The 27,216-nt window shown below is 38.4% G+C and overlaps 1 protein-coding gene and 1 long non-coding RNA gene across 7 annotated transcripts in view; both read left to right on the top strand.

Moving 5' to 3' along the window:
• Nucleotides 1-27,216, top strand: part of SORCS2 (sortilin related VPS10 domain containing receptor 2) — a 540,320-nt gene that overhangs the window by 56,167 nt on the left and 456,937 nt on the right. The gene's annotated exons all lie outside the window — the stretch shown is intronic.
• Nucleotides 12,278-21,783, top strand: LOC137473449 (uncharacterized). Its single transcript, XR_010998808.1, has 3 exons — nucleotides 12,278-12,552; nucleotides 20,412-20,547; nucleotides 21,627-21,783. It is a non-coding gene; the product is annotated as an uncharacterized lncRNA (long non-coding RNA).

Genomic DNA, 27,216 nt, shown 5'->3' with positions numbered 1-27,216 from the left:
GACGCATGGAGTGTTATATTGTGTTTGACACCTTCGAAAGGAAGAAGGACGAGAGCCTGTAATTGGAATGCTGCCATTGGATAATAATGATGAGCACTTCTCATCTTCAGAGGGTTTTCAGTCTCCCTAGCGAGTCCCCATATCCGCTGAGATAGGAAGGTAAGTTTGAGCCCTGTTTTACAGATGGGGAAGTTAAGATGGAAGGAGTCACTGCATTAGAACTTGAAGTGCCTAGGTGCTAGTCATCCTGTGTAAAATCAAAATTAATTTTATTTGTGAACTCAAATGAAGTAAATGTGTTGTTTAGATTTGGATTACATGGCTGACATTGATCATCCTGACATTTGACCTTTCAAATATAGTGTCATGCTATACCAATGTAACGAGTGCTCTCTAGTAATTATGTTACTGTTGAGTTCAATAATTCCATGTAAAATGTGCAGAGCTTCTGAATGTTTGCACTTGAAAGTGAAGGTCTGATTCTGAAAGCCTTCTGGATATAAAATCTGTTTTGTAACTCTGGAACTTCAGACTCTGAAAATTGTGAGAGTATCACCCGTTGCACTGGCAAAGCTCTCACTAGTGCGGGGAGCTTCTTGAGCAATTTTAGCTGTTGGATTGACATATTAAGGTAATTTGAGTTTATTAGTTATTCAAATGGTAAAACAAACTCAGTTGCTGAAGTGGAATCTTCTTCTCCCAAAAATGATTGCTTTTGGTGTTAAACCACTAGCGGTTTAAAAGCAACATTTTCTTTTTAAGTCCTTAACTTAGAGTTACTTGCAGTTCCTTAAACTGGGAAATGTTTTAAATTAATTTTGCCTACTACATTTCATGCTTTATATTAGAATTTTTTTATATAAAAAAGAGGTGGGTCAGTTATCACACATATTATTTGCCTGTGGCACATTCTGTTGCCCAAACAGCTAGTGAGTATGAAATAAACATTAGAGATATTTACAGAAAGTCTTTAATGAAAACATAAATACTAGACTATTTTCTCCTCATTTTCAATTCAGTAAAACTTCCCTAATTTTATTGTACGATGAGCCATAAACAAACATACTATTGTCCCTTACTGGAACCCAGTGGATCAACTTATTGTAACTGGTGAACAGACATGGAAATATTCTGACTGATGACAGTAGTAATTACTATCTACCTGGAGAATACTTCATATATACAAAAAACCACAAGCAAAATCTGCAAGATTTAAAAACCTCATTAATAAAACCCAAAACACTGCCTTTTGGTCTTTCTGATCATCTTCCCTCTTCATGCCATCCCTTTTTTTTTCTTTACCTTATTTCTGCTGAAATTCCTACATACACTTGTTAGTTCCCAAATAAAAGAAAACATTTTAGTCTTTGCCTGAGTTCTATTGGCTGAAATGACAGCACTGTTAAAAATCAATGTGTAGAAAGCTGGATCATTACTGAGGTTTCCCCTTGAACACTTCATAGACACAGAAAACTCAGGAAAACAGCCTGAGTACACTGCATCGTGATTGATTTCAAGTACATCTGATGGAGTATAATTATCTACCCATTCATTTCTCTTCATTCTCCTCTCTACATGCTTCCTCTTTTGGGATCAGATAATCAGTAGCAATAATGAAAAGAAGTAAAAATACAAAAAAACCAAAAACAAAAAGCCCCAAAACCCCACAAACAACACAAACAAAAAGAAACCCAACCCAAACACCCCCGCCTCCCCCCGCCCCCTCCAAGTCTCAATAGAAACAATTGCTCATAAAGTTTGGCTGCAAAACTAAATAGCAGTAGCTTTATATTTAATTTATTAATTCCCCCATTCCACTATAATATCATCAGAATCTTTGGGAAAGCCCTGATTCCACTTTAGGTTAACTTAAGAAAAATGCACTCTTGGGTTTATATTAATGGTTATGCTGTTAGTGGCATTGAGAGTAAATTTTCAAGCATGTCAACATCATCATCAACATAAATTTTCAAGCATGTCAACATCATCATCAATACCTTCTCCCTCTTAATTTCTTGTCTAATGTGGCAAGAAAATCAGTACTTTGAGAGGTTAGGATCCTAACATTTCTGGGTGGTTGTTTGTTTTGTTTTCCTGTGGTATTTTTCTTAATTTTTTCATTTGTGAAAACATTTTTGGCACTCAAAATGGAATCTCCAGTTCCAGTTCAGAATGTATGACTCTTAACTGGCCTATTTGAACAGAGCGTTAATTGTGGAATATGCTCTGATACCTACTCAATATAAAACCAGATTATTGAATTTATATTAATAAACTTCCTTCAATAGGAGTCCAAATGAAAAGAAATTGAGATTTTTCTCATATTCTTAACCTTGTAAATTTACATAATCACAAATTCTACTGGAAACTCTTTATATGAGAAGAAATTGTTCTTTTATGATTACCTACCACTGGCCATAAATCTGTTTAAAAATCACACGCTGCTTAAAAATATTATTCTAGAAATTATTTATGCATTGGTATTCTTGCTTTCAGGCACAAGCAAATATCTTAAGGCAAAAGTTTTGGTTTTCTAAAAAATATATAATAATAATGTCATCTTACTCATGTACAGGAATAACATACCTGAAAATTGCTGTTACTGCTCTGAAAGGAGCTGTTGTCATGAATGCAGTTTTGGGTCCTCATGTACTCCTTGCTGTAACTGCTCTCATACCCTTGCTGATATTCTCTGAGCACTGGGAACTGGGATTTCTTGATGTTCTTTGCTCTAGTGTTGGATATTACTTTTGAATTCTGTTTAGCTCTAAATTTCACTCTCAAATAATGCCTTTGTTGGTACATTCTGGGGTACTATAGCTGCAACTTGTCAATATTTTAGATATCAAGTTTACCAGTGAAAAACTGTGCTTTTTTTTTCCCTGCCAGACCCATAAACTCAATTTTGAAATGTGAGAATTAAGTTTTGTTCCTTCTTTTTCCGTGTGTATGCTTAAATCTATTTCCAGTAAGAGATAAGCTGCTTGTGGCAGAAGGTTTCATTGACTGTTATCAGAAAAGAAAAATCTACTTTTTTTAGATTATGCCTTCAGTGATCTCACTCACTGAAGGTGATGGAAGTGTGCCATGAGAACAAGGTTATGAGGAATGAAAGTAGTAATATTTTGTTTTGTTCAAGTGTCTTGCAAGGAGTTGTGGAAAAAAAGGTGTCATTCTAATTTGAAGTTCTTCAGAACAAAACAATACTTTCAAGTATCTGAAGAGTCATGTCTGCTGTCATTTTTATAGGGAGATCATTATACACTTTCTAGCTATTCAAATGGTTTCTCCTTTTGCACTAAATTTTGGATGCACCTAAATCCTTCCCTTCTTTCCTCTTTACTTTTCACCTAGTCATAAACTACATTGATGTTTCCTGCTCTTTTCTGCAGCTCATAGGTTTTGCTTCCTTTGCAATTTTATTGTAGGTGAGCTCCTCCAGCACTGAGGATGTTTTGTCACCCTGTGTGAGAGCTCTCCAGTTTAGAACATCTTTCAAATAATACAACACAAAGAAGTGCTGGTTGGGCAACCAGAACTATTTCAACACAGCCTGTTGAGAAGCGGTTTAAATGTTTTCACCTGTGTCAATATATTGATGCAGGTAAATTTGACCAGTAAAATATTGGCAAATATTTTCTAGTTCTGTATTACACAAACCTTCCTACATTCTCTTCCTCTTTTGTCTGTGACTTTAGGGAATGCTATTTGCTTTTGCCATTTTGGATGGATTCTTCTATCTGTTTACAATAAGCATAAGATGACTTTATGATAGAGAAGGCCCTATCCACATTGAAACCTTCAGAAACAGTAAAGTTTTAGAGAAAACAACAATGAAATATTTTCTGAAGAGAATTATGATTGCATTAAGTAATTACTTAATTGCATCAATTTTGGAATACAAGCTGACATTGTGTGTCTTTTCATTGTCTCAAAATGTGTTCTCATTAATTAAGCAAGATAGCATAAGGCATAATTCCCCTCCAGTTTAAAATAAAACATTTGAGTCTACTCAAAAATGATTGTGTGTTTGATGTCTACCTTCTTCTCGTATTCCCTTGCTTCTTGTATTTCAGGGAAGTTCAGATGTATTGGTATAGTCCATGAAAAATGTTCAGCAAGGAAAATCCGTGGAATTTGACTCTGAGTTGAAGATAAAATTCCACAGACCATTCTGTTCCTATATTTAATGAGATTCCAGCCTATTTTTTATTTTATTGATTATTACTAAAGTATAGATTACTAAATTGCCTTGCCTTGGCTTCTTAAAAACAAAACAAGAGAAAAACCCCAAACAAAAAAAATCAACAACAAAAACAAAAACAAAAACAACAACCATAAAAACTCCAAACAAACAAAAAAACTGTGTGTCAGAAATAAACCTGGCATTGGAGAAGAGACTTTGAGATGTGGTTCACAAAGTTGAACTTTTGGGCCATGATAAACTCCTTTAATTACATATCCATAATCAAACAGCCAGTTGAATTCTTGGGGGAAAGATTCTTATAACAAATATAACAGCTGATGTTGCATTGTGTGACTAATTCACAGGTTTGTTCCAATTGCATATTAAAACACAGGAACACACACTTCTGATTTCATCTGTCTCCAAGCACAAAATTACACACTGTTCCTCATTAATAACATTATTTTAAAAATAGTACAAGGATGAGAACAAAACCTGGACCATCTCTAGTAATGATATCCTGGAACATTAGAGATACTACAAACTTCTGATCTTGATGTGAAAACAGTGAGCAAATGAAAAATGTCTGTGTACCAAGAAGACAGTGAAGTCTTCCTGAATACTCTCCTGTACTTTTTTTTGGGTGGATTTTGATTTATACAACTGTGGTTTAACTCTTGTCCAACATAACACGTTGGTTTCTAATTACTGCTCTTCAAACCAATATAGTTCTCTAGTCTGTTTTTAGAGGTGATGGTTTAAGATATTAACATAGATTATGAATCACAATAATTGTTTGTTACTGGGCATACAGAAGCTGTGCTGTTCATAGAAAGGGAACTCTACCTTGTGCCTATGAAACTTGAGAGATTGAGACTTACTCCTTTATCTTCCACAGATTTCCTGTGCTATTATGGGCAAGTTTTTAGCCTCATAAAAAGACTTGGGTCCTAGAATTTACTTCTGCTGCTTATTTTGCCTCTCACCTTTATTTATTTTTTTTTTTTTTGAGTTGTAAATGCCTAAATAGTCCCTTATATGGGCAGTAGAAGTGTTAGAAAGTATCTCTATTCCAATCTTTTTAATGCTCTGGTCAGTATGAGATCTTTTACCAATGCAAGGGGTGCATGTTTCACTGTAGGAGCAGAATCTACTGGATAAGTGTTTCCTCCTTTGTATTAATAAGTAGAATTGTGAATAACCAAGAGTTGTGATTGACAATAAAAACCTGGGAATAATGGGTGCAAGTACATGCATAACTGAATTCAGAATTAACTCCTTTGCCAGGAAGCTTTGCATTTTCCTTGTTGCTTTAATTATTAAAATTTCCCAAATAAAACTTTTTTTGTGCAACTTCTAGTGAAGAGAGGAAGAGGAATTGGTTTGAACAAAAGTCTTTGCCGTTGGGATGAAGTGCTTTCCTCAGAGTCATTGAGAAAATGGTTTTGGGAAATCTACCTTTTGATAGAGCCAAAAAAAACCCATAGAGGGGCCATAACAACAACGATAATATCAGAAGCAAACGGACATTTTTCGAAAGTGATACAGGAGGACTGAAGAGCAAGATACTGGAGCAGCCTGTCAGAAGAATCATTCTTTTGCTGCCATTATGATTGTATGTACTAGACAGAGAGGTGAAAGACTAAAACTGAGTCACCTGTAAGGAAGACAAAAAAGTGCAAATCTCTCTGGCAGGGACATCATAGCTGATATTTCTAAATTGATGCTTTCAGCTCTGAATACTGCAGAGCTGTCAGGACAGTTGGCTAGGCTGAGACTAGCAAGACAGATCTTTGTAGGGGAAATATATGTGGTTCTTACAGTTGGGAAACTGCTACTAAGAAAAATGCCTTCAAAAAAGAAGCATCCCTGCTACAAAGCCACTATGCTTGTCATCAGTTCTACATTGCTCAAAACTCCTGGATTTTCCTTCCTTTTTCAGTGCTTTGTTTTTTCCCTCTTACTACCAAGGTTATTTACATTTCATTGCTGTGTCTGGCTTGTAGGCTATTTAGTCTCTATAAAGGACCTGTAGCAGAAGAAGGTCTAATAATGTGAGATGCTCAGTTCTTGTTAGTGCAGCTGCCAGTGGTGCTAAGGGAATTCTGCATGGGTGGCTGTAGGTGTGAATTGAAAAAAATGGGGAGGTGTTGAAGAAATCAAAGGTATTGTGAATGGGAATGGAAAAATTGGATTGTTGAACATTTCTTGTCCTGCAGCAAAAAACAATTATTGATGAAAGTTTTACTCTGCAAAAAATCTGTTTTGAGCTTTGTGCACATGAGTGTTTCCATTTGGCGTGCAGATTTAAATGATGTGGAGAATGCAGTCTCTTTTAGAAAGTATCCATTGATGATAATGGCACTAACCTGGAATTTGTTTCTATTTCCTGCCATTTTGGCAGAACTGGCTACAAAAGCACTGAGCATCCTTTGCTATTCTTACAATGAAGAGGGCTGATCTTTTGCACTGTGCTTTGGGTTCCTCTGACTCTGCCAAATAGATTATCTGTTGCTTTTTAAGGAAGAAGTTACAATAATTGTATTGATTGTCTTTCATTTGACTCCTGACTGAGAGGAATAAAAAGCTTCACGATTATTGATTTAGTTTGCACTCAAGTATGTTACTTTTGTTTTCACTTCCCACAGGACCTAATCCCAAGGCCATTTATGCAGTTGTGTAAGGCCTTAATGCAGTAGAGGTAATGCAGCCTGAATCAGCAGACATCCTGTGTGCCTATCTCCTTGCTCAGGCATTTATAAGTGTATCATCTCAAAATATACCTAAAATTGATTAAGAGAAGTTGAAACAAATGGATTTGATTATTCTTTTTATGAACTAGTCTTTTCTCTTATGCACTGAAATGACTTCTAGGTAGGTCTTTGTTGTATCTACCCCTGTCAGTGATCAGTACCAGAGGGGAAGGAACTCAGGGCTAGAGATTTTCAAGTGCCAAGCCTACCCTGATCTTATTGCTCCTAAAATGCTGTATGTATCATAGAAATGGTCAGTGCATTGTGCTTTGGAACATGCTCTAGCAGGACTTGGGCAATGTTATCACAGTCAGCACCTAAATTTTAGTGTTTAAATATTATTTTCTTCTCCTTACACCCACTTCTGCATCCTCAAACAAAGCAGAGCTTAGACAATACTGATCCCAATAATTCTGTAGGAAAGGCAGTTGAACCCCATGTGAGCTAGAATGGAGATGCCCAGCTCAGAGGCTGGAATTAAGAATTTTTTTTCAGTCTCTCAGTGCTTCAGTGTTTGTCCAAAACTGTCTCATGTAAATGTGTAGAATTATATGCTTAATACTGATTTCTCCAATTCTCTTATTTGGAAAAATAATGAAATAAACCTATAAATATAAGCAAATTTTGCTTGGGCAGAAATATTTAGGCACAAAACACAGTAAAGCAAACAAGTAGTCCAAGATAAGCACAGAAATATGCTATTAAATGCAAGTAAAACTTACGTCATGGATTAGGTTTTGTTGAACTTAAAGGCTTTTATCTGGCAGCTTATGCACTGTGCCTATATATGTAGAGCCAGTATGTGCATTACTAAAATCACACAATCCTGTAATGATGCAAGTTTTTAGACTTCTTGGACACCTTTCTTCCATCACTTTCAAACATTTTCACAGGAGTTACACTGGTGCTATATCCCTCTGCCACCTCATTTTCTTGATGTTGCAAGTAACGTTTTCCTAAACACTAGGAAATCCTTTGGGGCAAAAGGTGTGTGTGTTTAAAGTTGTTTTATTATATTAATTCAGCTTCCACTCCAATCTGAAATACTGCCTTATACACATCAAAATTTTAGGAAGGCAATTAAATATATTTAAGCCCAAGTCAGATATAGTCACATGAACAAAGTCCTTTTTCCCAGGATGGTTGGTACCTAATAACAGAGTCAGGTTCTCTAGTCTTAGTTTTCACTTAGTGGATGGGCTTGGCAAATCTTTTCTGTTTTGTCCTCATTTAAAAATAAGGAGGTAGAGATCCATTGCACAATGCTTTGTCATCTTTTGATGAAAAATGCCGTTTCATTTCCAACTTTTTGTTGTTTTTGTTACCATCCAAGTGTAGTTGTTAGTATTGTGTTTCCTTGAAAATATTAAGCCCTCTCCAGCCTGTGCTTTTTTCCTCCAAAAAAATTGTGTGTCTCTATGTCCGTGAACCTCCTGCTATTTTGGAAGGATTGGAGGATAGCATGTTCTCTGTTTTACAGATATACCAGGAGGAATCTGTAAGGAACAAGATTCTTCTTGGATAATATACATCTTGCTCAGTGATCCAGGTTCCTGTCTCCCAGCAGCTTTAATCACTGGACAACTTTGCTACCCTTTGTAAGAGAGAGAGGCAGAGGGAAAAGCCCATCTGCTGCTTGTGGTTGCTAGGGAGTCGCATGCTGCCCTCAGGTTAGACTGAGCCACTTTCTCTTACATTTGAATTGGTTTGGGCCACTGCTCTGTACCGACCTGAAGTTAATTTAGCTCTTGGTTTTTAACTCCCCTGCCCAGTAGTATGGCAGCTGGTCAATTCAGGGTGGGCTGCATGAATTTAAACATATAGACTCTTAATACACACATGCAGAAAGGGAGAGCAAATGTAGATTTTGTAAAGTGTTGCTCTACTTTGCTTGTTGTCTGAGGTATGCAGCATGGATGAGGAAGAAAAATGCTTTTACTGAAGAATTCTCTCACCCGACACACTGGCAGAATACTGAGGTTTATAGAAATCTGTTCATTATGGCTCTGTAGGGAATTTCCAAGTGTATTAGCATTTTTAGGTCCTCTTATCAGCACTTCAAAGATAAAGTGGTGTGAGATGAACGCTTCTCCCTTTGTGTGCTGGGTTTTACATACACTGTGCACCCAAAATAGGTAGGAAAATCTAAAAAGGATTTAAAAGCAGATGTTAAAAATGCAGTGAATGATTTTTTCGGATGGTTTTTAATTATGGTTTGTCAGATGGCTTCTCATAGGAGCATAACCACAAGGCACATATTCACTGATGATTTATTTAAAGAAAAAAGAAGAGAAGGAAAGGCAGGCTGGATAGTGTTCTTGTGAGGTACTGCTGTTGGAGGCTCTGTGTGTCTCCATAATGTTTATCTCCCTGCTCACTGTCGTCATGGAAGCTCAGAACCAACTGGAAGATCCTGCTCTGCATGGGACTGGATTACTGACCCTAACACATGGAAAATTGAATGTATTAAGAAGCAGCCGCATTTTCAACCCTAAGGACTTCACAAGGAATTTGAAACAAAAGGCCAGAGACCTCTGAGGAGATTTTCATCCCAGGGGGGAGTCTCATTTTTAAAAAACAAATTAGCATCACCATAGAGAAGCAGCTTCCAATGACCAAAAATTAGAATACAAAATGAAAGATTTTTTCATTCTCCTGGGTGTTGCTTTCTATCATCTTTTTGCCAGCTGAAGAAGCTCTCTTGTCTTACACGTAACTGAGGTGAGCTAAGCTCTGACCTCAATGCAGTCAGTTGCACTCATATTGGAAGTGGGAAAACTAGTGACATTAGAATGTCTTGCCAATCCATGGGTGAAAGATAAAAGAGACTCATTCTTTTATAGAGGGTTAACAACGGCCCCCTCTTTATTTATATGTATATAAACTCACAAAGGTCTATGAAAGAAGAAATCTACAGGAATTAATCTAGCAGGAACTGATAGGTGGGTATTTTCCCTCCTTTTCCTCCTTGTGGCAAATATCACAGAAGCCTAATAAAAGACAGAATTCTGAAAAGATCTGTGAAAGAGAGCTCCTGAACTGTAAAAGCTTGGCTTGCAAGTACTAGCAAGTGGAAAATGTGGATATCCTTCAGAACAGGGATAGCCAGGAGCATTGGGAGAAGGGCTTAAAGGTTTGCCTTTGGAAGTGCAAAGGATGGAGTTGCCAGATGTAAAGCATAGGCAACGGCCATGTGTCTCCTTAACTGCAGTTTGCTGCTCTGCTGCACAGATTTGTGTTGCAACAACGGCCTGTTGAGGTGCATGGAGAGGTTAATGGCAGATTTGTGTCTGTGTGTGTGAGATGTAGGGCACAGCACAAACCTGAGAGGCTTGTTTTGCCATTTTGGCCCCTGGGGCGGTGGCAGGATGGCTTCTGCCAAGGAATTCTGTGGGGACTGTGCTGAATTAATGCAAAATGTGTTTCACCTATCTTTTCCTGTGACAGATGCTGTCCTCTGAGTTGATGGTATATGTTTTGAACTCCTCTAAGGAGCTGTTTTAGCCTTGTTGTAAATGGTAGCAGATTTATAAGCTAACAAGCTTATACTGATGAGTATTTTCACCTTAGGCCTGGCTATCCAAATGTAATGATACTCTGCAGATTTTTCCCTGAAGGGTGCCTGTGTAGCCTGTCACTTTAGAGGATGTGCATTAAGCCTGAAACAACACAAAGAATAAGCAGATTTTAATGATAGCTGTTGTCATATGAGATTTTGCAAGTGAAGCATGAATTTTTGGTGCGACCAAACCAAGACCAAACCCAGCAGTAGTCACTGTTTTTTGATTCTTTGCTGTAGAAAAATACTGAAAATGTCTACAGCTCTTGCTTTTTATATGCAAAACACTTTATAATTATTAAACAACTAGTTCTCACAAAGTATACAGTCAAAGTGAAATTTGTTAGAAGGCCTCCTCAACTCTCAGATTGTTTCTTAGTTTCTGTCATCCCAGAGTTCTTCATGCAGTGCTCTGTGTTGACTTGGTTTTGATGGGGAAGTACTGAGTATAGTAATGAAATAGGTAACTACATAGTTTACTTTAAAATACCATATGCTACAGCATCCTTATATTTGTGTATAAGTCTATACGTGGGCTTGTGTCTATGTACAATTAACAATACTGACACAGCAGTTTCACCACCAAAAGCTGTGGGTTTAGACACTCTGTAGGACATACTAGAAATCTTTTATTGTAAAGGTGGCAGCAAAATATCCTTTTTTGGCTCGGTACACTGAACACTTAAAGGTCACAGTTGTCCGGAACAGCAACTTTATTTTTGCAACACAAGTGAAGTGTTTTGTACTGGTTTAGGCATTTTACTTTGAGTGATTTGTGGTGTTTGTAATGTGACTTTGCACTCTTCAAATTCAGTGAGTGTTGGGTGACACATTACACCCAATGGGGGCTCAGGCAGAGAAGCACCTAACACTCTGGTGTGATTTTGATAAAGAAAGATGCTGAATCATTGTCTGCTCTGAAGAAATCTCCTCCAGCAACACAGTTAAGATAAAAGGAGAGTAGCTTCTGAACTGTGATATTTAGTGTTTATTAGTATGAGCATGTAGTAATGGTAGGAAGTAGGATAACCAAAACATTGCACAGGGTAACACTGGACAAAGTAAAGGTAAATCATGATAGGGGAGAAAACAGAACAGAGATCTTTTCTCCAGTGCCAAAGGTATATGGGAACATGGCAGAGGGGAGGGGGTGAAAAGGGACACCCCCCCCCAAAAAAAAACCCAAAAAAACAAACCCCCCCCAAAAAAACCCCAAAACCCCCAAAAAAACCCTAAAAAAACCCCAAAAAAACAAAACAAAACAAAAAAAAAAACCAAAAACAAAAAAGCGACGAAACCCAAGCCACCAAAGCCACACTGTGATTAACATGGCAAAAGAGCAGAGATGCTGGCATGCCTCTGTGTGAACGAGGAGAAGCCAGTGGTGACAAATGGACACACGACAGCCCCCCAGACATTTGCAGCTGATTAGAAGCACGACAGACGAACAGCTGTCATGCCAGTGAAATACTACAGAATGGAAATGAACTTACAGCTGGCTGGGGCAACACCCCTGGTACTTCACTTTTATCACTACAGCTCCAGGCTCCTACTCTTTACCCAGTCAACGAGTCTCTCTATCTCCCTGCATGTATTCCATTTAATTAGGTTCACTTTAAATCAAAATGGGGCTCAATTCTAGCAAATATGTGTTTTTTAAGGTGGTGAGGTGTGGAGCAGACTCTAACTGTTCTCCTCCAGCACAGCTGAGATTGGGTAGGTTATCACTGGTGCAAGAGTGATGCTGATCAGCTAATAGCTGTGAAAGTTTGGAGACCACTAGCTTTCAAAAAATTCTGGTATCACTCTGCTTTCTGCTCTTCATTTATCTTGTCCTTCTTTTCCATGCTCTTTTTCCTCTAGCACTGCACAGAAAGCTTGTTAATATTTTGTTCAGCTACCAGCTAACAGAATGAGGTTGCAAATAAGGGAAATACTTCTGAAGTAGCTGTATCCTTAAAAAATATATGCCTATATAGTTCAAATGCTGAGCTTTGGTTTAACATGTGTAAAATATATTTGCAGATCATGTAGTTCAAGCCATGGTGTGAAAGGTAAGTCTAATTGACTGCTGGGAAATAAGTGTAGCCTCTCATTTTCTGCTTTCAGTGCTGAGCTATTAATGGAATCTGAAACTTTTTTTTATTTTTCAGTCTCTATTATTTTTCATTATTCTCTAGATTTAGCAGCTTCTAAATCCAAAGGAATACTCTGGATTTAAAATATTGCCTCCAGGAAGAGAAAATCTGTTTTCCTGTAGGATGGATGTTTTGCTCTTGAGTCTATTAATTATGGCCTTTTCTTTCAACAGGAATAATTGTGTTATTAATAGTCTTTTCATGAACAGAAGAAAGGCCTCTTTGGAAGGAGAATGCTTTTGCCTCACAAAAGGTTTCTGATAGCCTTAAGGTGGATTTATCTGGTAGAGCCTTGCCTAACCTTTATATTAAACAGACAGAAACAGTTTAGGGAATTTGGGGATGTGAAGCAAATTAGAAAATAAATTAAAAGCATTATAGCTCAATAGTATAAATTAATGCAGCTGCTGTAAGCTTCATCCTGAGAGAGTTGTCAATATCTGCAAAGCTCCTGCTATGGGGAAGAAAATTAATGTGTATTTTAACATTTGTGTTTTGCCCCACAAGAAGCAATTTGAAAGAGTCCCCTGTAGCTTTGATGGCTTTCCTTATCTTAACTCTTTCCACACCAGTGCCCTGGGTATCCCAGGGGACTGCAGAGGGAAGGGACTGATAGCCCATCCCAGGCAAAGCATGTTGTGAGTAAAAGCTGTGCAAAACAGCTGCTGATGGCAACACTGATGCCCAGGCTTCCCTCTGCAGATGCCTCTCCGGGCTCCCCGCTGTGCAGGTTGTGGCAGGCTTAGTCCAGCAATTCCTCTGTCGTGCAAATCAATATTTGTTGAGTCTGATGATTCTGCAGAGTGAAACTCTCTTCTCTTCTGCTATGGTTTTATTAGTGTTGGTGGGAGAAGAGCACTAACCTCCCTCCCCCTCCTGCATCTCAGCCCTCTGCAGTGCCATTCCCTTTGCAGCAACTCTTTGTGTCTGCTCTTCCCAACAGAGATTTTACTGTGGTGTTTTTCCTCCCCAGCTTCTGGGCACACCTGAGTGGAGGCTCTACCCAGATATCAGTGAGGGCAGTGGTGTGCCTCTTTTTACTTATGGAACAGAATGAGGAGTGCTGGTCATCCTAAGCCTGCATGAGACAAACCTCCCAAAGCAGAAAAGAGCAATATAGCAGGACTTCTGTCTTCAGCATGGACAGAGTCATTCTGTGTGCTTACATGAGAATTGAAGAGAATAGAAAATACATGCTCAATTGCTGATTATAAAGATTCAGCATGGACAGAGTCATTCTGCGTGCTTACATGAGAATTGAGGAGAATAGAAAATACATGCTCAATTGCTGATTATAAAGAAGACTCGTATGGTGTTTATTTTGTCTGGTACTAAAATGAACAGAAACTGTGTAGTGGTTTTGGTTGTCCAAACCAGGACAAACTGAAAACTGGTTGTATTTATACTCTTGTTGTACTGGGCACTCTTAGTCAGATCTGGTCATAGTGCTCCAAGAACTGTGCAAACATATAGTGGTAAATGAGAAATTATGTTTCAGGGAGCTTGTGAGCTCGATCAAAATAAGATGTTTCAAAACTCATGAAGGGAAGGAAACTTGGGATGACAACCATGATGTGGCCCATGGTTAGCTAGGCAAAAATCAGTCCCTAAGGGTAAGCAGAAGGAGACAGTGTCTGGTCATAGTTAACTGCTAACCTTTAAGAGAAATAGATTTGACAGAAGAACCTTTTGAGCTGGTCCTGAGACAGCATTTCTAGGGCTGGATGTGTCAGAGTTCCAGGTGACAGGACAAAAGGCTATTTGAGGTTGCTGTTGCTGGTGTGTTTGAGCATACTGGAGAGAGTCAAGCAGTGGAAACGTAGGCTGTGCAAAGGCTCACTGCAGAGGCCAAGGAAGGTGTCCTTGAATGAAAGCCAGTGGAGGGAATTCAGTGGTAAGAATGCTGTGTCAGAGCTTTATGATGATCCTCATGGGGATCAGCTTCAGTGCTATGAAAATGTTGAGTTTGCATGCTGGGTGCATGCTTCTCCTCTGTGATGAGAAGGAGAAGGCAATCTGTGGCAGAATATGTCAGCAGCAGATCTGGAGAAAATTTGATAGATTTATCTAATTTGCTGATATCTATGAGATATCCTAGAGTGACCACATTCCATGGTTGCAGATAACATAGAAGATGTTTTTCTGAATTTTAGCTTACAGGGTCTTTTTAGGGGTTTTTGTGTCCCTTAATTTTTAATAAAAAAGAATGACTTCTGTCTTTAATACATGCTGCTAGTCTATAAGTTCTAATCCTAGCACTGTGAAATAGATTATAGCATGCTTCTGGCAGATCATGACTTGCTTCCGGAGCAAACAAGGAAACTCATACTCTTGAAAATCCAACCTTTGCTTAATTTCTTCCTACTTCTTCTCTCTGTGTTTCTCCTGTAATTTTCTCTTTATTTAAACCACCAGAAAGTGTGAATATTGGCTTTGTCATTCTGCCTTCTTTAAAGTACTCAGTGAATTTTAGATGACTTGTCATTTGCTGTGTAAGGAGAAGGATGTGCAAGGAATTGCACATATGTGGAGAAAGATGAAATAGAGTATTTGGAACAATGTTGGACTGAAAAATTCATGTTAAATGAAAGCTCACATAGGCATAACTTTGCATCTGGTATGTAGCTTAAACTTCTTGCAGCCTCTGCCCAAAACTAGAGAAATGCTGTGTGGGCAATTTGTGTGAGCTCCAAACAGTATGAATGAAGTAAGGAAGCCTCACACATGGCAGCAGGTGCTAATATCTTTATTCTGCCGCACCTGAAACCCTGACATTCCCCCTGTAATGCTTCTGAAAATGCAGGTCAATTAATAGGAGTAGAGTTCTCATTTTTGATCCTGTATTTAATTCCCTGAAGCTATTATTGCCTTGAGGGAGTGGGGGAAAAGTGGAGAAGATAATTATACTTGACCTTGTGCTATGGACTTGTGCAAACTCTTGGATTAGCTATGAACACTGCCAAAGCTTGGTTAGGAAGCAGTGTGGGATACAACGCTTTGTAAAGCATGTTGCTGAATATGCAAGTGACCAAAATTGAAATGGAGGGGACAAGAGAGAAGCAGAAAACAAATATTGAGGCCAACTCTGAAAGTGAAGTGCTGTCAGGAGTTAATGCCTTTTTCTTTCTTGTTGTTAGAACATCAGTGATAATCAGACAAAATGGTACTTATTGTAGAGAAACTATTAATTTGTGCCTTCACAACCCAAGTGATTAAAAAAAATAGGACTTATGCTACAGGAATGTGTTAGAACAGAACCTGTGATGGCTAAGCAGCAGCTGTGCTTCAAATAGATGGAGCAGAGAACTGATTCTTATCACCTTTGCTTTTCTTTACCATGTGCCACTGCACTTTCTCTCACATTATCCTACTATTAGCATTACCAGCTTCCATTTTGGTAAGGATTGCAATGTCTTAAATAAGCCTTTTTTGGGAGCCATCTGGCCTCAGATGTCAAAGAACAGCTGTAGATAGAGCTGGCTTCTAATGTAGCTAAAGTTCACATCTCTCTGTAAGATAAAACAGAGCAGTACCCACATTGATGCTGACATAGCAACACTGAGCCTTGGGGAGTTCTGTTTCTCCTTTTGGTTTTCTTTGCCTTCAGCCTCTTCCTCCACTAGGGATTCCCAGCCAAATCCTGTTCACCTTGCTTGTGTGAAAATAGTTTTTGTTATCAGTATAATTATTCACTTGTATTTTTGACCATACAGTCTGTGTCCTACATGTAGATATTGTTTATCAAATAGATTTAGAAATTTTGCTATTATTTAAATTTTGCTAAATACTCTTTTTGGTTTGACTGTGTCTTTGTGGCACTGGGAATTCAAATTTAAAAGCAGTTCAGCAAATTGGAACATACCAGGAAACACTTCAAAGAGTGAAACTATAGGGCTGGATTCTGTTCTCATTTCTTGTGGTGTGAATCTGGTGCAATGTGGACATCTTACAGATTTACGTAGCTGTCACAAACTGTACCCAACCTAGGAAATGAAAGTGATTATTGTTTTCAAGACTGGACTGTGTGCAGGAGGGAGAATTTGAGAACTTGACATGATTTATGAAAATGTAGTAATTTTCTGAATTCCTAGGACTTAGCAGTAGTATTACAGCTCAGCTGGGGCTTAATGTGAAGTTAGAAAATTTCAAAGGCAGCATTAACGGCCAGACTGCTTCCAAGAGTGGGCATGTGGTTGTTGCATTCCTTGTGCATGGCTCCACAGAAAGGAGAGCAGTGCCATGACCCTTTCCTTTCTTTCCTGCCCCTGGGGCTTGGTACAGTGAGTGATGCTGATCTGACCCAACCCACCGCAAAGGGATGCACAGCAGAACATAAAAAGATATGTTGTATCCATACCCTCTTCTGGCTTTTGAGAAACAAATAGAATCTGGAAACCACCTGGCTTGCTACTCATCCCCTTCTACTTCCATTTCAGTAAGTAAAAATACCTGTGACTGCTGTGTACCGTGGAGCAAGCAGAATTGTATTTGTGTTATTGCTTTAATAATGGGCTGTGCTGTCAAAACAGAGCAAATGGGGAATGAGCAATGAGAGAAGAAAGTAATCCCCTGTTTATACCAAATCATTTTCTATAGCCCTCTCTGAAAGGAACAAAGAGAGAGTAAAGTCGAAGGAAGAGGGTGCTGCAAAAACATGTTTTGATTGCTTTATGAAGTATCTGTTAACATTTGTCTTTAAAATTTGCTAAGCTTCATTGAGTAACACTGCACTTAACATGGGCATTTTCCTCCAGTGCAGCTAGATTACCCTACCCTGACCTCTTTCCTTTGTTTGTTCTTTTATTTTTTGAGTGCATTTTTGATAATGAACTGCAAAACAAAATCTGATTCAATGTTTTAAGTGCTCTCTTTAATTTTCTGTATTCTTTGGCCATTGAAGTAATTGCTTGTAGAAGACAAATATGTTCATGTTATGAAAACCACTCCCTATAAGTATAGTGTATATCCAAACTGATGTCCTTATCCTGATCAGATTTATTTTTTAGGTAAAGTGCCCTTGCATATAGTCTCACATTTAACGAAGTGCCTTGACCAATAAATATTCCAGTGAACATTAAATGAAATAGGTATTGGGCTGGGTGAGTTTTAATATTTTGTACTTCCTCCATGGAGTCCCTGAAAGTTGATCCAAACCTTGCTTCCCTTGGGCTGCCAAGTAATAAGGAACAGAAAAAATGGGAAAAAAAAAAAAGGCAGAAAAAAAATTTCCAGCAAACTCCAGGGTAAAAGGCTACTACAGGATGAATGAAATACTGAAAGGTGAGGTTAAAAAAACACTGCTCAGTCACACTGTAGGCTTATACCAGGATTACCTAATGAAAGCACAATGAGAGGAGCATGTATGATGTATGGAAGTGTGATGTAAATGTAAATTATATGATTGTCATCCTACATCTAAGGACATAACAATGCTTTAGATTAAAATTTATAGACAAGATATATTTTAAGTACTGCGTAGGTGAATTATCTGAATTGCAGGGGGCTTGGGTGATGTGCTGTAGCTACTGGGCCAGTTGCAGAGCTGAGATTAATTTTGAGAAACCTCAGAGCAAGGGACTCTGGTGTCCAGTGGATCCAAGAGCAGAGCTGGGATTGGAGCTTTCCTACACAAAATGTCCATCAGGATAAAACTGTAGATCACACACAATGTTCTGGTCAATAAAGGCTGAAAATAATCTTCAACTGTTGAGGATTTTTTCATTCTTTTCTCTTTCAGTTCTTCTGGCATCTCTCTGAGGACTTTCTCTTGCTGTGAGATTTCTCTGTGTGTCTGTGGCCCTGTGGTTAGACAGCAGTCAGTATTCAAGATGTTTTCATGAGCTAACTTGATGCTGAGAAGCCAAGTTTCACATTTGTTCACTTCTTTCAAAAAGAAACAGGTTGTGATTCTGAATTACCTTCTGTAGGCTTTAATCTTCTGGAGACTTATTTTCCCAGGCCATAATTTGCTTTGTGAATGTCTGTCTGGGAGTCCTGCATGAAGACAAGGGAAGGATAGGTACTGCCTTAGCTATTTTATGTTCTTTGGCTGGTATCTAACCAATGACTTTCTGGATTTGGACTTTCTGGGAACTGAGTCTCATTTTTCTTTGCACTGTAGTTCTTCAAAGGACTCAAACTCACCACAGGTGCTGTTAACCAGTAAATCAGCTGAGCCCTGGTGACTTCCTGAGTGTGTGTTCATGAGGCTCATCCCTTAACTGTGCCCTGATTGCTCACAGAGATCTCCAGTGAGATGTGATTTGACTGGCTGCTGTAGCTTGCTATCTGCTCTCCTTGTTTTTCAATGGTGTTTTAGTAGTCCTAAATCAGAAAAAAGACTGAAGTTTTTGTTCAGTTGCTAGACTTGAAGAAAGCTTATTTTTTATTCATCGTAAAGTTCAGTTTACTGTCTTTTTCCCCCTTCTTTTAAATCAGGATGAATATTACTTGATAATTTGATCAACTCTTCAGCAACAAAGGCCAGCCAGTGCCTCATTGCATGTTGTGCCCTCTGGTTTGAATAGTAACAGCACATTTTCATGCTGAGTTTAGATGAATTGGCTCCTGCCTGTGTGTGCTGGGTAATGTCCTTTCATATTTTTGGCATTGGTAATGAATAGGATTTTGAACACCACTTGTAGATGTTAAGGCTTATTGTAGGAAAAATGCTCACAAAACCTCTAAGCTTCTAATAAGTGCCGAAAAGCCAAAGAGGGAATCAGAATTATGGTACTAATTCAGTTGCTATTGGTTGCTTACTTGATTTCTAATTGCCTGTACATGGACTTAAACTCATTTGCTCCCTGGTTACTTCACTTTACAGTTTTCAGGGCCTTTTTCCTGTTCTTTTGCCCATATATAAGAGAGCTTTGTCAATCTGTTTGCTAATAGGTCTGCATTCATTTTTAAAATCTCAGATACCTTCCTGAACATTAGTAGTATTCTGGCATCTTAATTAAAAAGAAGTTTGACCTGTTTTTTTTTTTTTGGAAAAAAATAGCTCTGTTACTGATAGCATGGTTTGCCATAGGGTAAAAAAACCCCATCAAGAACCATAACCAAAAATTTGATAAACCCCTAAAACCCCAAGACTCTACTGAAATGTCTTTTGCCTGAAGATGGTCAGAGTATTTGCCACTGTGGGATTTATTGCTTGCAAAACCAGGAACTGTCAAAACTGTCCACTTCTTATTTAACAGAGCATATTTCTGTATAGGAACACCAATTATAAGTAACTAACAAATAACAATTCCCATTTTTTTGAGGAATTACTGTGATTTGGATATTCTATTTGATTTTACAGCAGAGTAATACTATTGAAAATCTGGATTTAACATAGTAAAGAAGGATTCTGTATGTTGAAGGGTTTTTTTGATTGTGGGTTTTGTTTTTTTTTCCAAGTGAGATTTTTATTTCAGCTGTGGATTTAATCCTTCCTTCAAAGAGAACTGGAGGATAAAGTGAGTGCCAGAGCAGCACTGTGAATTCCTACTGTACTTTTGTTCCTTGTTACTGCAGTGTTAAACAAGTTTCTGTTAATGTGGTGGTGCAGGTGAAAATGCTGGAACTTCATTAATGGTCCTGCTGACGAAGTGTGGGCCAGAATAAAATCCAGTTCCTCCTCTGTTCACTGAGTTAGATTTGCAGGACGAGCAGGGGCAGAAAGCAGCATGCCCTGCTCGTGTTATTCCACTGAACAGATTTCACTGAGACTCTACAGGGGCAGTAGAGTAAAAGAAAAATAGCAATAAAAATGTGAAATCTTTATGCAGTCACATTTCTGAGTAAAACCAAACAGCTGAGACCTTCCGAGTGAGACTTCGCAGGCAAATTACAATGGGTCATCTGTGCTGTAGCCAAAATATACTGAGGAAAATGACTGGAGAATGACACATTAACAAGGAAAGGGTAAGGAAATGAACACATCGTTTTACCTTGCAGTCTGTGTAATTCAGCAAAGTGTCAGAGAAGGGGCTCAGGCTCTGACACAGGCATCTGTGCCTGATTTGGTACCTCCTTAACTCTATCATACATAAAATGGATACTCTTGTGGCCAACAACCTCTCTAGGTCTTAGGAGTAAATCTGAATGAAAAATAAGGATTCTTCCAATTTCCTAGTTAGAATGAATTTTAAAAAATGGAAACCAAATAAAATGTTTTAAACCAGTTTAAAGCCATCGATTTTTTTCTTCCTGCCAATTGTTCCCCAACTCTCGTGTCAGAGTAAATTCAGTGCTATGTATGTACTGTTGCAATGGATAGTTTTAAGAGACAGGCAGTGACAAAGATAGTTCTGTCCAATTAAAGAAGTAGCCAGCTCACTGATGAATTACAGTAGATGCTAAAGGAAAACTTGATTTTGTTCTGCTTTTCATAATCTCTCTGGTAGAGCTATTTTCTAAAAAATATTTTGCTTAAACCAATTTAACTCATGTTAAAGAGTACCTCAACATGTTTTTTAAGGGACATGAAGAAATAAAACCTTTTTCAACAATGGGAATGCATCTAACAATTCACTGTTCCTAAGTATCACAATACAGAGGAAAATGAAAAATAAAAAATCACAGTCAGGTGAAGGTGGTAACAACAGAAATTCTATAAAAACCAGTGCTTCTGATCTCTTGGTAATGCAATCAGTATATTCTTTAAAAGATTTAAGGCAGTAAGAGTTTCTTTAAATAGTACAGTATCTTTGAAATTCCCTTATATACCTGGGTAGAGCAACATTAAATCAAGAGGCAGAATCATCAAATTTGCTTTGACTGATGAAAGATAAGGGGTGTTGGTTTTTTTTTTTTTTTCTCCTTCATGAGATCTTGCTAGCTGAAAGTCATTTGTCACAAAAATCAGATTTTGTATCTCTATTACCTTCCTAGGGAGATCTTTGCAGTTCTAACCAATGCTTTGCTTTTCTCCCTACAAATCACCTAAATCTTTACTGTTTTTCACTCAGTCATGTATACTAGAGACTTTGCTTATTTCCCAGGGCACACTTCAGATGGTGCATAAAACTGAGGTCGTGAACACTGGTGGTAATTAAAGATCCGTGGTATGTATGTTCTAGGTTGTTAACTCGGGCATCTGGGCAAAATTCCAGCTTGGGTAATTATGTGCAGTCTCACTGACTTCTGTCATCAGCTGCCACTGGGTAAGGTATTGCATTCAAGTCCTGTCCTACATGAGTGTGTAATATTACTGTGTGTTGGTGTATGAGATCCTCAACATGAGCTAGCCATGTGCACTCACAGTCCAGAAAGCCTAATGTGTCCTGGGCTGCATCCAAAACACCGTGGGCAGCAGGGCCAGGGAGGGGATTCTGCCCCTCTGCTCTGCTCTGCTGAGACCCCACCTGCAGGGCTGCCTCCAGCACAGGAAGGACATGGACCTGCTGGAGCAAGTCCAGAGGAGGCCACAAGAAGGCTGGAAAATCTCTGCTATGAAGACAGACTGAGAGTGTTGGGGTTGTTCAGCCTAGAGAAGAAAAGGCTCCAGGAAGACCTTCCAGTACCTAAAGTGGACTACAAGAGGTATAGAAGGACTTTTGACATGGACATGTAGTGACAGGACAAGGGTAAACAGCATTTAACTGAAAGAGGGCAGGTTTAGGTTGGATATTAAGAGGAAATTCTTTACAGTGAGGATGATGAGACACTGGAGCAGGTTGCTCAGAGAAACTGTTGATGCCACATCCCTGACAGCGTTCAGGGCCGGGCTGGATGGGGCTTTGAGGAACCTGCTGTGCACTGGAAGGTGTCCCTGCCTATGACAGGGGAGTTGGAACTAGATGATCTTGAAGGTCCCTTCTAGCCCAAACTATTCTATGATTTTGTGATTCTGCTGGTTGCTCAGTCTCCCGGACATGTGATCTAGGAACAAATGTACCTTTTGAAAAATCACTAATGACTTTATATGTATGTCTTGTTGCCTCATAAAAGCATCCTCATCACCTACTGAAAGTCAAGTCCTTTCAGTATTCCTTGTGAAATTAAGCATGTGAAATCACCAGTTATTTTGGAAAAAATAAGCTTTCATCAGAAATTCAACAATTACTGAGCAGGTTTTGTTCACTCTTTTCCCCCCCAAATATTCCCTCCTCTCCCCCCAGTAAAATTGAATTTATGAGAATACATGTATCTTAGTGTCAGAGAAGAGTCAAGGAGAACTGCAGTTCATGCTGTCTTTATGGAAAAGAAGTCAATTAGAAGAGAATTCTTGTTACTATTGTCTTAATGTATTTGTATATTCATAGATATTGACATTGTGTTCTACTGTCTTATCTGAATGTTAGTTAAAAGCTTTTGAATATCTCAGTCATTAATGCTGTAATAGATTCTAGTTCAAGGAAAATAATGCCACTTCTTATTCCATCAGATGCTTTGTGAGAACTATATTTTGTCTTGTTCATACTCTGCTGGCAATTACTGCTAAGTAGCAAATTCCTGAAGGTATTGGAGGTGTAGTTCTAACAGCATCTTATGCTGCTTAGAACACAGGGCTAAATATAGCTCTGGTCATTTTTATTTTTAAATTTGAGTTTTAGCATAAGAATATACTTCAGTAAAGTATCCCAAGGGACTACTGTGATGAAGTTAATATAGCAGAGATTTTATGTTTTAACATCACCTGCAGCAAACTGTGCTGTCACCAAAAGCATTCTGCCATTATGGAAATAACCTCCTCAGGCTTTTTTTTCTTTTTTTTTTTTTTCTTTTTTTAAATTTTTTTTTTTTATTTTTTTTGAATAACAAGAATGGAACTCCAGAATGAAAATAAAAAAATAATAATAAAAAAAAAAACAAAAAACAGAGACTAGATATTAGTGGGATTTTATGTATATAAACACATACATATATAAAATGCCTCAGTGAATAGGATACCCACAGACAGCCTCACCATCTGTAAGTCTGATGCTGAGACTGTGCACTGCTTACACTGATTTTCCATTCTGGTGTTGGAGACAATCACAACAGTTAGTGTCATGGATTCTGAGATGTCAAAAAGGCAGATTTTTTCCTTTTTTTCTGCTGCATTTTTTCCTGTTAAAGAGGAGATAAAAAAGGGAGAAGATACAACATCGGATGGGATCGGAAACTCTCTTTCCTATTGAGGTGGGACTAGCAGCAGTTCAGGAAAATACTTGATCCTTTGCTTATGTTCTATAAAGAACATAAAAATATAATTAGATATTAGTATAAACTTTTTCACCATGAAAGCCATTGGTAGTTAAGCACTACAACAGTTGTCCAGACGTTGTGAGATCCTCACTGTTTTGCTTGGTACAACGCACAACAGCTTGCTCTGACTTGGAAGTTTACCCTGCTTTCATCAGTCATGATCTTATGGATCTTATGACCTCCAGAAATCCTTCCCCTTATATTTTATGATTCTAAATATGCATCTGGATATTTGGATGTGAACTTAGTACTTGTTTTTCCACTAGCATCACTAAATTATAACTAAAAGATCCGTCCATGTGCCATTACAGCAGGTGGAGATGTTAATTTTAACTTCAGTTGGAATTAGTACATGTTCCAAGTCTCGGTAGTCCTGTTCTATTGCCCATTAAATCAGACCTTATGACTCTTACTCATTTCTCTAATTTCTCTAATCCATTTATATATGTGACATCTATAATAGTGTGTGGGAGGCAGTTCCACACTGTTACTGTATGAAAGAAACATTATTTTGTAGCCTAAAAGTTTAGCTACTGTTTTATTTGCATTCTTTCCTATTGGTTTCCCTCTGAGGCTTGATACGAGTGTGTCAGACCATTTATATGAAGCAGAAACAGTAAGAAAAACATCTTGAATAAAATAGTTAGTACATAACACTGGATTGGGAACTGTCAACCATGACAGAAGATGAAAGTGTTGGAATTTAAATAAGCATCCTGGGCAGTGTATTTCTACCTCATCCTCTATACTAATGTGCTTGTGGCTGTGATGGTAAGACATTGTGAATGCAGAAGTTACAGTCTCGTTTTAGAGCAGGACTGGTGTGCAATGGATTATTTCTCAAAACTCCGTGACTAGCAGTGAGGGCTTGGCTGACCATCCTTCCACCCAGCTGAGGAGCAGCCTGCTAGTCTTGTTGCTTCTGAGAGGAGCCAGATTTGAACGTGTGACCTAGAGGTGAAAAGCTCTGTATCCCATTAGCTTTTCTCTGAGGGATGTTGAGTCTTTCAATTTTTGAGTGTTTAAGGTTTGCTGGCTTTTCTTTGATGGCTTCATTTGGCAGCAGTGAACCGTTGATAAGAAATGAGATCAGACCTGTTCCCCTGAGGTTTCTTCCTTCACCCTCTCCACTTGTAGCTCAACAGTTTGGATGGTGAAGAAATCAGTTATTTGCCAACAATGTATGGTAGTTGAGCAGAAAACTGTCCTCACATCTCTCTAAGAGTCTTTAGCTCCAAATCATGCAAGACACTGCTTGAAATATGCATGACTGCAGCAAGACAAAAATGGTAATGGCTATGTAATTAAGTCAAGCTGGGTGTTGGAGCCTTCTCAAACTTGTCTGTAAGGCAATTTGCTGGTGGGAATGGGATCCATCATGTGTGTACCTACTTCCCAGACTGCTCTTTAAAGCACCTAGTCAATGGCAGGACCTCCCTGGGAGATGGGAGAATGTGTCATCACTGTGTCTATGCAACAGACAATTGAAACAAATAAAAATGTTGGCTGTAATCAGAAAATATGGACTTTCCAGTGAGCCTAATTTTTTATTCCTGGAGGGTTTATAGTATAGGAAATTACTTCAGGCATTTCTGTCTTGAATGATGTGTAAAAATGAGTGGTCCTACTTGAAAGAAGATAAAAAATGAACAGTGATATTGATACTTTTTTAACAAACCAGATGGGTTAAATTTTTCTCAGTACAGCCATATTCAGCAGCCTGTTATAAAGAAACCAAGGAAGATGTCTCATGCTCTGTATGGAGAATCGTTTTGAGCAGATAACGTGGAATGTGGGACTCTGCTACTACAGCTGATATGCCACCAGTGAAGCTGGGTGACATTCCTTGTGGAGTCTGACAGAAGGCCTCAGTGCAATGCAGCTCTGCCAGCTGTCTCCCATGGAGTGTAGCACAGTCCATTTAGATTAAATTTTGTTTTTATTCTTTGACAAGTGTTTAATAACCATTTCCAAATCTCTGCACAGTTGGGAAGTGACGTTGTCAGCAACAGGTGCAGTCAGCTGAAACTATGTGGTAATGTTTGTTGTAACAGCCCTGGGAAGATGTAAAGCAGAAAAGTTTTATTTCCATCAGGGCAGAGTTACCTAAATGGAAATGAGTTATCCCAGTATAAAATAATTACCCTCTTCCTTCATCTCACTTTCCATCATGAGAAGAATGGGTTGGGATTTTTGGTTAGGGATAAAAATTCAGCTTTGAGATCAGCTTGCTGGACGACATTTGAAAAATCACAAAGGACAAAATTTTTAGTTTTTTTTCTACAACCAGGTGCTTATATAAGCTACCTAGTTTCTTAATGTGAACCCACAACTCTGCTTTTCATTCTGGACACCCAACATTCCCAGCGTTTGCTATTTCTGTACTTAACTGTATATTCTTACAGGCATTCGTGACTGAATGTTTCAGCTTTTTGTTTGCTGTAGGAACTCTCTGGGTTTCCAGGAAAATTAGTGGATCTTAGTGGAACATAGAAGCATGAAGTATCTTCTGAAATATTTTATTTCTTAGTTTTTTATTTTTCTGGTTAAATTTGAGACAATAATTCATACATCATTGCATTGTTTTGAGGCTTTTAATCAATTAGAGTTGGGTCCTGCAAGATCCTGAACACCATTGGCTCTGATGGATATTGATAGCTGATTATGAAGAGCACCTGGTGCAAGGAGGAACCTTAATATTTGCAATTATTCTGAGATCTTTGCTTTGAGATGCTTTTCAAGTGCTCAGGCTTATTAAGCTCTATCCTCATGGTAGGAACAATGGTAGGAACACACTTGCCTGTCAGTGGGGATGAGCTGTTTCTGGAAATGTTCTTTCATTCACTATATGTTTACTGTTTTTTCTTTGATCTTTTCCACTGACTTTTCCATATAAATGTTTTGGTAAACTCTGTGAGCATTCAAAAGCCTTCCTTCTTGCAACACTCCACTCTCGTTGCTGTTTTCTTCTTCTGATACTCCACCTTTTTGCTTTGCTTCTTCAGTGCAGCAAAACAGCAGACACAGAAATCTCTGTCCTTCAGAGCAAAAGGATTACAGGGGTTAGATGTTGCAAAAGGATACATGGAATGAATAATTCCCATTAGAATATCAGTTTGTTGACTAAGGGAAAATAGCTGGGGAGGAAGGGAAGGGAAGAAAAATATTTACTTGAAATTATTTTTCCTTATTAAGTCTTTGTCAGTGTGAACAGCTGATGTCTGTGGGAATTCTCTAAACTCCTTGTCTTAACCATGAATCCCCTCTTCACTGCATTAACTCCCTGTTTGCCAATAGATGGGTTGCCTCAGTAGATGGCAGTCTCTTTCCTCAGTCAGTGCAGAGCCCGTGAGCCGCAGCTGCAGGGTGCTCCTGCGGATCCCCTCTTTGGGAGAGGACACA

This window comes from Anomalospiza imberbis, chromosome 4, assembly GCF_031753505.1.
Source record: "Anomalospiza imberbis isolate Cuckoo-Finch-1a 21T00152 chromosome 4, ASM3175350v1, whole genome shotgun sequence".
In the NCBI taxonomy this organism is placed as follows: Eukaryota; Metazoa; Chordata; class Aves; order Passeriformes; family Viduidae; genus Anomalospiza; species Anomalospiza imberbis.
The sequence above is the reverse complement of the archived record's forward strand: the minus strand, read 5'-3'. Positions and strand labels throughout refer to the sequence as shown.